Source organism: Rattus norvegicus, chromosome 13 (genome assembly GCF_036323735.1).
Source record: "Rattus norvegicus strain BN/NHsdMcwi chromosome 13, GRCr8, whole genome shotgun sequence".
Lineage (NCBI taxonomy): Eukaryota > Metazoa > Chordata > Mammalia > Rodentia > Muridae > Rattus > Rattus norvegicus.
Genome location: NC_086031.1, coordinates 28516878 through 28529605, shown reverse-complemented (window position 1 = coordinate 28529605; position 12728 = coordinate 28516878). Strand labels below are relative to the sequence as shown.

Sequence of the window (12728 nt, the reverse complement as noted above, 5' to 3'; positions counted from 1 at the left end):
GATATTTGATCTTTGACAAAGAAGTCAAAATATACAGTAAAAAAGAAAAAAGCATCTTCAATAAATGGTGCTAGTCTAACTGGCAGTCTGTAGAATAATGAAAATAGATTTATATTTGTCTCCTTTTAAAAAAATCAAGTTCAACTCCATCAAGAACCTCAACATAAATCTAGATACACTGAATCTAATGGAAGAGAAAACATGAAGAGCTGTGAACTCATTAACATAAGGTAACATTTCCTAATGCCAATGCCTCATACACTAAGATTAAGAATTTATAAATGGTACCTCATGAAACTGAAAAGCTTCTGTAAGGCAAAAGGCACAGTCAATAGGTCAAAATGTTACCCTCTTGGATATTGGAGATGAGGGGAAAAGACATGGAATGAGGAACTGTGGGAGGGGGTACAGGAAGGGGACAATGGCTATATTGTAAAAAAATAAAAGTAATAATAATTTTTAAAAACTATTAGAAGCATTAAAATCAAGAAATACAAAAATAAGAGGCTGTTTGAACATTTACATTCAGCATTGTTTAATTTACTTTTTGATGCTATTGCCATTAAATTCTTAAATATAATGAATGAAGAGGAGATGATTTCAACATGACGAAACTAAGTAATTATCTTCTTTGGAAGAAATATCTGTGCAGTCCAGGGGACCTATGATTATACAAAATTCTTTTATTAAATTAGTCAAAATTTTGCTAATAATATACAGAATTTAATTAAAATATCCATTTAAAATAATAAACAAATGCTTCACCCATGTTTTAAAGATATGCCAATATATTTTGAAGTTTATTCATGAAAATTTAACATTGCTATCCATTGATTGTAAAATATATATCCACTGTATTCTCTCCTGACTTTCCACCCTTTATCATAGCAGTTACAAATTAATGAACATATTCTACATTGGTTAAAATACAGGTCTTTAAAACAACATGAAAATAGTTGCACAATATATTAAATACTTTTAAAAGTTCTGTAAATTAGTTGTTTGATAGCTATGCATACTAGTTTCTAATAGATTGTTTAATAATTATATATTCTTTATTGATCCAACATTGAACATGCTTCTAAAACGTAAGTTCATGCTTTTATTTTTTCATTAGTTGGCTGTATTAAACACTCACTTCTTTGAAAGCAATGTTGGGGGGTTGGGGATTTAGTTCAGTGGTAGAGCTCTTGCCTAGCAAGCGGGAGGCCCTGGGTTCGGTGCCCAGCTCTGGAAAAAAAAAAAAAAAAGAAAGAAAGCAATGTTGGGTTTACCTGGTTTTCACACTTGACCTTACCCAAAAGGCCGAGAAGTGATTTACCTGTTTTCCTATACACTTGATATATAGTTTTTTTTCAGGCTTGAACTCTCTAAAGGAATTGAGCTTCAGTTGTGTGTGTGTGTGTGTGTGTGTGTGTGTGTGTGTGTGTGTGTGTTCAGACATGATATGTGTGTGTTTTCATTTGTTACACTAGACTACAAAGCTATTATCTTCTTTCCACACAAAAATAAACTAAGTATAACACTCAAATATTCAAAATTCTTGAGGTTAAGAAGGACTGAATACATATACAAAACAAAACAGTGCATATCTGTATGTAAATGATGCACAGGTGATAAAGTCAATTTGAGAATTTGCCAGTGATTTTGGATAAGTGAGAATCTGTGATTTTGGATGAAGGAAAATGGTGACCCAAGAGATTATAAATTTCTAGTAATTAGTAAATTTTTTGTTGATGTAGAATATTCATGTTTGTATCTTTGTGACTTACTTCAATAGTGACTTGTTTTGATAATCTTCCCTGATGCCTATCAGTTTTCATCTAACTTGGCATGTCAAAGAAAGGGAGGATGTTAAAAATAAGTTGTATATTGTTAGAGGAGTGAATCGGCAGTTAAGAGAATTGCCTGTTCTTTGACAGAAGCTAATTTGATTCTACATACTCACAAAGGAGTGCAAAGCACTCTGTCACTCTTCTTAAGAAATCTGGTTTCCTCTTCTTGACCCCAGAGATACCAGGTACCTGATTATTGCACTGACATATGTGGGGGCAAACAAAAAGTCACTTTCATACGAAATATATTATTTTTATGGTGAAAAAAGTATATTTAGAACTAGCCATCTGGACTCACTTTAGATGATCCCAATTTTGTTGACAACCTAGAGCATCATAATCAAGAGCTAAGGGAACATACACCACCTTCTCTCTGTCAGGCTTTCCTTATCAGGGTACTGACTTCGGCCACATCAGTGTTATAGAGTTTCTTCAAGGCCTGTTAGATTTGGTGCTTGTTGGACTTGACACTCCCAGTGAACACAAGTGTGTTCTAGTGTATTGTCTTCTATTTTTTTTTCATGGCTGACTCGGTGGTCAGTGGAAATTTGATGAAAGCATAGTGCTCAAGCTTGTTTCTCCTGGGTACACACTTTCGAGGATATTTTAGCTTTTGGCTCCCTCCACAGATGTAGGGTCTTGGCCCACCCGAAAGTGGATAAGGTTCAGATCTTCTCCTTCTGTGTCTGTGGACACCTTTCATCACTGCCTTCTTAGCTTTCAAGGCCTCTGCTTTGGGTCGGCTTTTTTTTTTTTTTGTGGGGGGTGGGGCTTCTTTCTTTTCTTTCGGAGGCATCTTGGTGAAAGCATAAAAATATATTATTTAAAATATATTTTGTACCTAACTTACAGGTAAAAAAAAAAAAAAACTTCTTGACAGCTTGTTTGGAGGTTCTAGCCGGGAATAACAGCTACTAGTATACCCTTGACTGAAGATTGATCCTCATTTATTCGGGAATGGTCATCCTCTTCGACAGAGAGCACGCAGCTTCGGGAGGGATGCACATGGAGCAGTGAGGGAGAAAGGGGACACCCACCTAGACAGTCAGATCATCCATATCACCCCTGGTGATCAATGGGGTGACAGATGATTCAGCCAGATCACCCTCACATCTGAAAACCTTCTTCAGTAAATTAAGTCATAGCTTTGCATAGGAGCATGTGTAAGCCTCTAATGGACTTATACCACATGGCCTATTAACACAAATTCGGGTAATTTATCTTTCATAAACTAATGTAAGGCTTTCTTTATTAAATTGGTTCATACTATATGCTGAACTAAATAATCAATAAACCCTTTTAGGTTTCATATTCTGAATGGAAATTTTTGCTGCACCCCATGACCATCATATATGTGGATACAAAAAAATTGTAAAGCTACTCACATTAAATTTTGGTTTTATATGTTCTTGCATTTAAATCTTTATTCATTTCACAGGTGTTTAGTGAAATAAATAAAATTTCCAAAACTTTCATATCACAGGGAGATATGAAATTTCAAAATTTCAAATTTTGCAAGAATTTGTTATTATATCTTCATCAAGATGATTTTATTATTAAAGTATAACATGATTTATGAAAGAGATTCTGTTGGCTTTATTTATTAAGAATGACTATAGAAGTATTTCACATTTGGAATATAAGTAAAATAGGCATTCTCATTCTGTTGTTAAAAGAATATCTGATAGGGGTTGGGGATTTAGCTCAGTGGTAGAGCGCTTGCCTAGGAAGCGCAAGGCCCTGGGTTCGGTCCCCAGCTCCGAAAAAAAAGAACCAAAAAAAAAAAAAGAATATCTGAAATTACATATTTATTGTTTTTGGAAAAGCACATAAAATTGTACTCAATAATACTTTGCATCTAAAATCAATATTATATAGAACATCGTAAAGTATAAGTGTGATAAAACCTATAACTCAAGTAAAATATGTATGTACATTAATAATTATAATTATTTCTCAGAAAATATTTTTCTTTTTAAATTAGGAACATTTAAGAATGAATTCTTAGAACCTTTTTTTTTAACCTCTGAATGCATTTATTTAGACTTTTGGACATCTGCGTGTTTCCTTCTGAAAATGTTAACAGTTGTATCCTGCACACCCCATGGCCTGCCAGTCCAGGCTACAGAGGGCCATTTGCCCCGACTGGAAATTCTGAAATAAATAGAATTGGTAGCAAGTGTGAGTGCTGAGTTTGGTCAGGGTGACCCCAACAGTCTCCAGAGGAGCACTGTGGGGATAGTCTCAAGGTGTCTTCTGATGGGCGGGTACTGGGCAGCATGTGGCAGTACCAGGATGTCTACAGTTCTTCCAGGAAGTTGTCCAGCACTGGGTTGCCCTCCTTCAGGCCTTTGTACTTGTGGATCTTGGCTAACATTTGGCTGGGGTGGTTGCTATCTTCACAGCGGTTCCCAGGCAGAATCATGCACTGGGAGAAGGCCTGACAACCAGTGTTGGATCAAAGGTCGGTGGTGAAGCCAAAGGACTCATTGACAAACAGGTAGGCCTTGACAACAAAGATGAGGGTACTGGCCACCTGAGACTCCTCAAACACACGGCCACACTTTCTGTTCAGAACACCGTAGATGTCACCCACAACTTGCTCAGGACACTGGGTCTCCACCAGATAAATAGGTTTCATAAGGCGGGCCTGTGTGGTCAGAGGCAACTGCATGCTGTGGGGATGATCTGGTCACATCCCTGGTGGATGTCATCAGCAAGCAGGGTCACATCACGGACATCAAATCACACACCACGCATGTTCTCCTCACAAAGAGTACCCACCATAGTGGCCCACTGGAAGCCAACCACCACACTGTCCTTGATCTCATTCAGATACTGAACATCGTTTGTGATGTTCATGAGAATGTTGGAACCAGTACCATCAGGTGCGAATCACCAGATTTTATGTGCTTCAGCAACATCCCACTCATACCTTTTGTCCAAGTAGTAGGCAAGCGCGTTGATCTCGTGGTGGGCACCTCGCCCTTATCGATGACCTCTACCAAGTCGTCAGGGAAGGGTCTGGCCTTCATGTATACTTGTTGGGGTACTTGGTAGTCTGGACTCCTCACTGACTGTCTCCCTGTAGGACACGACAGGATCATATTTCTTTTTTTTTTTTTTTTTGGTTCTTTTTTTCGGAGCTGGGGACCGAACCCAAGGCCTTGCGCTTCCTAGGTAAGCGCTCTACCACTGAGCTAAATCCCCAGCCCCAGGATCAGATTTCTTGATGGGGATGTAGGCAATGTCCTCCTCCAGGTCCTCAAGGTAGATCAATGATGCGCTTTCCAGACTCCTCAATGATACACTGGACCATCGGGCCAGACTTAGCCAGCCACTTCAGCCCCTCCACCAGCTTGGGCAGGTCATCTGGGTTCCTAGTTTCCACTGCCACCCTGATGATAGGACTGATATTCAACTTCATCACCTGCATATTGTGAGCATGCTCAAAAGTGATGATGGTTCCCGTCTTCACAAGGAACTGGTCCACTCTGACCAGCCCCACAATGTTTCCATAGGGCACATCCTCAATTGGCTCCACATAGTGGCCTATCATCAGAATGGTCCTCTGGATATGCTTCAGAAACCGGTCCTTCTTTCTTCCCAGGCCTATAGTTGAGTGCCATGATCTGGACCTTCAGGCCGGTGGACACCACCCCAGAGAACACTGTACAAAAAGGCATAGAAGTGGCAATTGTCAGAGGTTAGCACCATCTTGGAAATATACATTATAAGGAGGGCTTATGGGTCCCAGCTCTTATACCCATGGCGGTCTCACGATCAGGTGAACCCTTGTACAGCAGCTCACAATGGTACTTCTAGCAATGACAAGGGATGGCAAGTGGATGGTGTTCATATGCAGCAGAGCAACCCCATTGTGGGTAGCCAGCAGCCTTCAGCAGTGTGTTCCCTCCTTGTTCTCATCTTCGTTGTCCAGCTTCTCAATCAGCTTGGCTGAAGTTCATGATGGCATCAAACAACCTTGAAGATGGGGTCCATGATAAGCTGGCAGAAGGTGTTTGGAAGTTTCATCCCATCTAGACTATTGGCTGATTTCCTGAATTTACCATTGGCCGGCTCAAAGTCAAGGTCTACCCTAAGGTGCTTCATCATGTCTTCTACTTTCTTGGCCTACTCGGCTGCACGCCCCCCCCCACGCCCACATCCCCACCCTTGGCTACAAACTTGGCCACATACATCTCTGCAAACTGCTTCAGAGTGAAGGACCAGTCATGTAGGCCAGAACCAAAGCTTATGGTACCCAGGACAGTGTGGGCCTCCATGCTGGAAGTTTTCCACAAGAAAGGAAGAGAACTTGGGGAGGTGTTCCGCATTCTTTCAGGCCGGGCTTAGCCAGCAAGAAATGGAGGAGCCAGTGAAGATTGCAGGAGGGTTTTTGGTGGCAATTTGGGGAGAGCAGTTCTTTTTCTCCAAACGGCGGTGTTACAACTCTTATGACAGAAGCGCTCAGACAACGGAGTGATTATTGCCCACCTTTACTTCTGAACACGACCCTTAAATACATTTTTGGGTGGGCCACCACATCTACATATTCAGGGCAGGGCATGGTCCTGTCTCTAGTCTAGGAGTGACCTAACTTGAGCACATGTGACCTATGATCATGTCCTCACCTGTGGAGAAGGGGTTTGGGGCGTTGTCATCTGTGACAGATCTGTCTTGAGCCTATGTAACCTGTGGAGAAGGGCTTAGGGCATTGCTCTTCATGACTTGGTCTGTCTCAATCCTCTGTACAGGAGTTTGGGCGGCGGGGGGAGGGTTGCTGCTCCTAAGGAGACCCTAATCTGGGAGGCTGGGAATGTGCCTGCAGTCCCTATTAGGGTTTCCAGGGATTCGACCTGTCTCCACTAGGAATCAGGGTAACTTTCTCAACTTGCTGCTCCACAGGACATGATCGATCATGATATTGCCCATGGACCTAATCTATCTTGACCTCACTTAGGTCAGGTTCCAGCTGCAGCTACAGCAGGGCCCCATCCATCTTTTTTATCATCAGCACAGGCTTGTTTTACTCAGTGGTGACCTGCAACAGCACTGAAACTGTCTGCATACACACACCAGACAAAGTCCACCACAACCAGTACTTTCTCTGGGACATGCAAGGTAGTGGTCACCTCTGAGAAGAAGTCTACATGACCTGGAGAGTCGATGAGGTTGACGAGGAAGCTCGAGCCATACTTGCACTTCTTAATTGAAGTTGAGGTCGTTCTTAGAGAGCTCATAGAAGAGGGATATGGCTGTGAACTTGATTGTAATGCAGTACTCCTGCTCATCTTTGCCAGTGTCAGTGATACATGTCTCCCCAGCTTGAGCAGAGGTGATGATGCCGCCTTGCATACAAGAGAGTTGCTCAGTATGGACTTGCCACGGTCCATGTGAGTTATGACTGGCATGTTCTGAATGCTGGCTTTCTTGTCCATAGTGGCATGATTGGTCATCATCTTTTCCCAATCTGTTGGTTGCCGTTTTGTCTTAATGACAGTGTTCTTTGCCATACATGAGCTTTGCAGCTTTATGAGGTCCCATTTGTTGATTCTTGATGTTAGAGCACAAACCATTGGTGTTCTGTTCAGGAAAATTTGCCCTGTGCTAATAAGTTTGAGATTCTTTCCCACTTTCTCTTTTATTAGATTCATTGTATCAGGCTTAATCCACATTAAGGTCCTTGATCCACTTGGACTTGAGCTTTGTACAAGGAAATAATAATGGGTCAATTTGCATTCTTCTATATGCAAACCACCAGTTGAGTCAGCATCATTTATTGAAAATTGCTATGTTTTTCACTAAATGTTTAAATTCCTTTGTCAAAGATCAAGTGACCATAGGTGTGGAGGTTCATTTCTGGATCTTCAAGTCTATTCCATTGATCTACCAGCCTGTCTCTGTAACAATACCATACAGTTTTTTTTAATCACTATTGTTTTGTAATACAGCCTGAGATCAGGGATGGTGATTCCCCAGAAGTTCTTTTATAGTTGATGATAGTTTTTGCTGTCCTGGGTTTTTTGTTATTACAAATGAATTTGCAAGTTGCTCCTTCTAACTCTATGACGAATTGAATTGGAATTTGGATGGGGATTGTATTGTATCTGTAGATTGCTTGTGGAAAGATAGCCATTTTTATTATGTTAATCCTGCAAACCCATGAGCATAGGAGATCTTTCCATCTTCTGAGAGCTTCAATTTCTTTCCTCACAGACTTGAAATTCTTACCAGACAGATCTTTCATTTGCTTGGTTAGAGTCATACTGAGGTATTATTTGTGACTCTTATGAAGTATCATTTCCTTACTTTCTTTCTCAGCCTGTTTATCCTTCAAGAGAGAAGACTACTAATTTGTTTGAGTTAATTTTATATCCAGCCACTTTGCTGAATTTGTTTACCAGGCTGAGGAGTTCTTGGTTGAATTATTGGTGTTATTCAAATATACTATCATATCATTTGCAATATTTTGACTTTTTTCCTTTCCAATTGAATTCTTATAATCTGAAGACTTTTCACATAAGTTCAAAATGAATGAGTTAAGATGAATTCTTATTTCAGTTCATCTGACCTTTCACCTGCTCTGAAATAGACCTTAAAAGATCTGACTAAAACAATCTGTTTCAGAGTTTTAATGATAGAGGTGTCAAACATGCAACACATAAGTATAAGCATGGACTTAATTTTAGATGGTTGTGGTCAGAAAATTAAAAGTGATTAAAAATACTTTGCACAGTTAAGCGGGAAAGTGAGTAACAGACCCTCTCTCATACATATTTCCTTGAATTTCTGGACTGTTAACTACCAAATATAATAAGGATGTGCCATTTATGAATTGTCAGTAGGTAAAGATCTTCCTACTAATACATTTGGGTCTCATTGTGAATGGATAAGCAGACATCTGATAAACCAGTAACTTATCTATTAAATTTAATCATTTTAATCATTTAATTAATCCTTTCATTATTTCATTATTAGAAAAATACCTAATGTAATGTACAGATAAACATAGTTGTATATACTATATACTCTTTTGGAGTTCACAATTAGACCAGTACTTATCTTGATAAATTAAAGATGAATAAACTTATGAACTGTATGTTAAAAATAACTATTGCAGGACTAGGTATAGAGGTGATGACCATTAAACACAGGACTCAGGAGATGGAGTCACAGGGATATCTAAGGGTTCTAGTTCAGCCTAATCTACATTAAGACAGACAGGCCTGAACAAATTATCGCTTATCTCAAAACAGAAAAATCAATGTTTCCCAACACAAATTATAATGAGTCATTTTGAAATTCAGGTATTTGAATTTTAGCAGTCAATGCTTATAAACTGTGGTACATGTGTTTATTTAAGTGCTCCCCAATAAATATACACTTTAATTATATAATGACCTATTTACAAGTTTCAGAGCTGAATTCTTTATGGCCACTATGATTAGTGTGCATGTAAAAATTTATCGCTCTTTTATGTTTTCTGTTTGGATGCCTCTGATTATAATGAGAGGATAAAACACTGTGTGAGCTGAAACACCGCAAGCCAATGAAGTTTTCTTGCAGATGCTAAACTTAATAGTTGGGTGGGAATCATTAAGTCTTCAACAAAATTCTTGGGTGATCATAAATGTCAAATAAATCCACATTGACTAAGTTACAATTATTAGGGTATATTAGTGCCTATACATTAAGTTGCTGTGTGGAGAAATTGTATGATTGATTCTGTTACTAATGTATCTCCTAGTCTTCAAATTTTGTTTTAGTTCAATAGAGATCAGCACTTGTTAATATTTCTCTGAACATGATGATTTATATGAAATTATACATATACTGTACATATTTCCTTTAATTCTGTATCATCATCTTATTTTAACTCCAACTGGGTCTTAAAAATGAATTTAATACCAGTATATAATTACCAAAGAGAAGTAAACTACACCATTCTCTATAATACCTGGTAAATCTTAAATCTCATGTCATAGAATATAATAGGTTTTCCAGAAAACAATGAGGCAACATGAAACAATTCTAATATTGTATGACATTTATTTTTACAAAAATATTGCATAATCATGGTAAAGATTCAGTAGATAAACAAAAAGATGTAGTACTTAAATTCACATTAATGAGAATGTCTTTCATGATTTTAACCATTCACACAGAACCTAGTAATATGGCACGGTAAATGTTTTTTGATAGAGGAACAAACAATCTGATTAATTGATTATTATTTACCAAGTAGTCCTAGTTACAGGATAATGTTTGAAATCTGGTGTGGTAGTTAATGATATGTTGAGGTCACACATATTCTATATTACTATGACTGTGCTTTTAAAAATGAATGGATAAAATATTTTTCTTTAAATTCTTTTTTTTTTTTTTGGTTCTTTTTTTTTTCCGGAGCTGGGGACCGAACCCAGGGCCTTGCGCTTCCTAGGTTCCTAGTGCTCTACCACTGAGCTAAATCCCCAGCCCCTTAAATTCTTTAATGTAATGGAATCTTCCTTTGTCCTAAACATTTTTTCCATTAAGCAGTTTTACATATTAGACTTTTAATTATTCTCCTACAAAGATGTCAATCAATCTGTCATCATTTTGTTGTAATTCCATATTATTGCTTTTAGAGAAACAGAATAAAGTTAAACTATAAGAAACATAAAATATCATGTTTTTTACTTAGGGAAAGATAATGACACTTTACAAATAATATGATCACTGTTGAGCTACACCAAACACACAGACAGACTGGCACACAGACAGGCATACAGACAAAGAGAGAGAGAGAGAGAGAGAGAGAGAGAGAGAGAGAGAGAGAGACTCAACAATAAAAAAGTACAATAATTTGAAAGAAAAAGAGGAAATAAATAGAAAATTTTTTTAGACAGAAAAGAGAAGAGAAAATGATGCAACTATTTCATTATATCAGAAAAGAATAAAAGAGTGCTTAAAAATTTATCTTTTAGAATTAAAAAGTCAACTTCTATTTCTATTTTCATCCATATAAAAGTTGCCTTTTAGAAGTGCTTTGTCTAATAATTTTTCACATCAATTTTCTTTTCATGTTAGGAGATTTTCAAATTGTAAGCTCACCTTGACCTTTGTAGAGTGGAACAATTTGAGTCATAGTATATCAATCAAATCTTTATTTCTAACCTATATTGTAATTCAATTCAGGCAAGAAAACAGCTCAAATTTGGGGAGAAGCTAGTCAGGATTACCTTTAACAATTATCTAGATCATATATCATAAACAGTTGTAGAGAATGAATAATATATAAAAATATAAAATCATATGCTATATGCATACATGATATATATTTATAATAGAATATAGGAACAGAATATATGTGTAGGTATATATATATATATATATACATATATATGTAATGTTTTAATTAAATTACATACTATGTATTTGTGTAATTTTTACTGAAACTACAAAACTGTCTTTTTAACTTATTTATTTTGATTAATCATCTTATTCATTTACCTTCCACATGACATTCCCCTTCACAATTACCTCTCTACAACCTCCTATCCCATTTCCCCATTCCCTTCCCCTTTTCCTCCATTAGGGTGTTCCTCCATGCACTCTCACCTCTTTGCTCTAGCATCCCCCTACAATGGGGCATCAAACATCTTCAAAGGTCTTCCCCTCCCATTGATGTCAGATAATATTTTATGTTTTTAACTAAAATAGTTTCATTATGTTCTCCTTCCTGTACCTCTTACTTCTTGTATGTTTGTCTTCTCATCCAAAGTTCATTTTCCCCTTCTTTAACTGTTTATGCTACACATGCATATGAATGATCAAATCCATAAATGAGTATTCTGAGTCAACTCAGATTACCTGTATGCATGTATTCTTTGGGCTGACCCATTATTATGGGTTTGAATAACCAGGAAGCTCATTCTTTGGGAAGATTAATTCTCACTTTTCTTAGCAGTTAATTGCTTGTAGTTTTTCATCTACCAGTAGAGCACCACAAGAGTTCCCTTATCAATATGTATATGCCAACTAGATACCAATATTCTTAAGCCTTCTCAGTCTCTTTGATTTCATGACCAGATGGTACAGACTCACAGAATAATTCCTAGTTTTCAGGTTCTTACAAATAATTCTGCTCACTCTTCTGAAACATTTGTTCCTTGGTGCATTGGTTGCAGACTATGCTGAAGATAATGTTGGTTAAAGGAACCCATCCATTGAAAACATTTGTGTGTAAATGATGAATAATGTTTAGCTGACATTTCCATTTTAAGATTATGCCTTTTTGACATTATATTTAATTTTAAATAAGGGGACAAGAGAAGTGATTCAGGATGTAAGAGTGTTTGCTGAATAGAATTTAACACTTGGGTTCAGATCCCAAACTCACTTATGAACCTAAGCATCTCCATGATCACTAATAGCACCAATGATGAGGAGAGTGAAAGCAGAATTCCCAGGTTGCCTGACAAAGTGCCTCATAGTTCAGCAACTGACCCTGTTTCAAACCAAAAGGGGGATAAGGAGAGAACAGAACAATGGATTTACTCTTTTCACTGGCAAACACAAGCATATGCATGTATGAAAACATGAATATATGTATATGAACATATATAATAGGAAGATACATAAAATAATTATAAAAAAATAACAGTTTTATAACAAAAAATAGTTGGATACTTCTCCAGAAATCAAACTCCTTATTAAGATATCATGACAAAGGCATTCTGCAAATTCATATAAAACAGTTTTTATTCACTCAAAAGATTTTGATCTAATTTTCCACACAGTTAACTAGTTATGTTGTCTGATGTATAAATCAAATATATTACGTTCTCTATTTAGTAGAAAGTGAGGCAACAACATTAAGTATTCAAGTATTTAGGTTTTTTTTTTTTC

The 12728-nt window shown here is 37.3% G+C and overlaps 1 protein-coding gene and 1 pseudogene across 4 annotated transcripts in view; one reads left to right on the top strand and one right to left on the bottom strand.

Annotated features, from left to right (window-relative positions):
• Cdh19 (cadherin 19) overlaps window positions 1–12728 on the top strand; it is a 111572-nt gene that overhangs the window by 32327 nt on the left and 66517 nt on the right. The window lies entirely within an intron of this gene.
• Eef2-ps1 (eukaryotic translation elongation factor 2, pseudogene 1) lies at window positions 4135–7276 on the bottom strand (annotated as a pseudogene).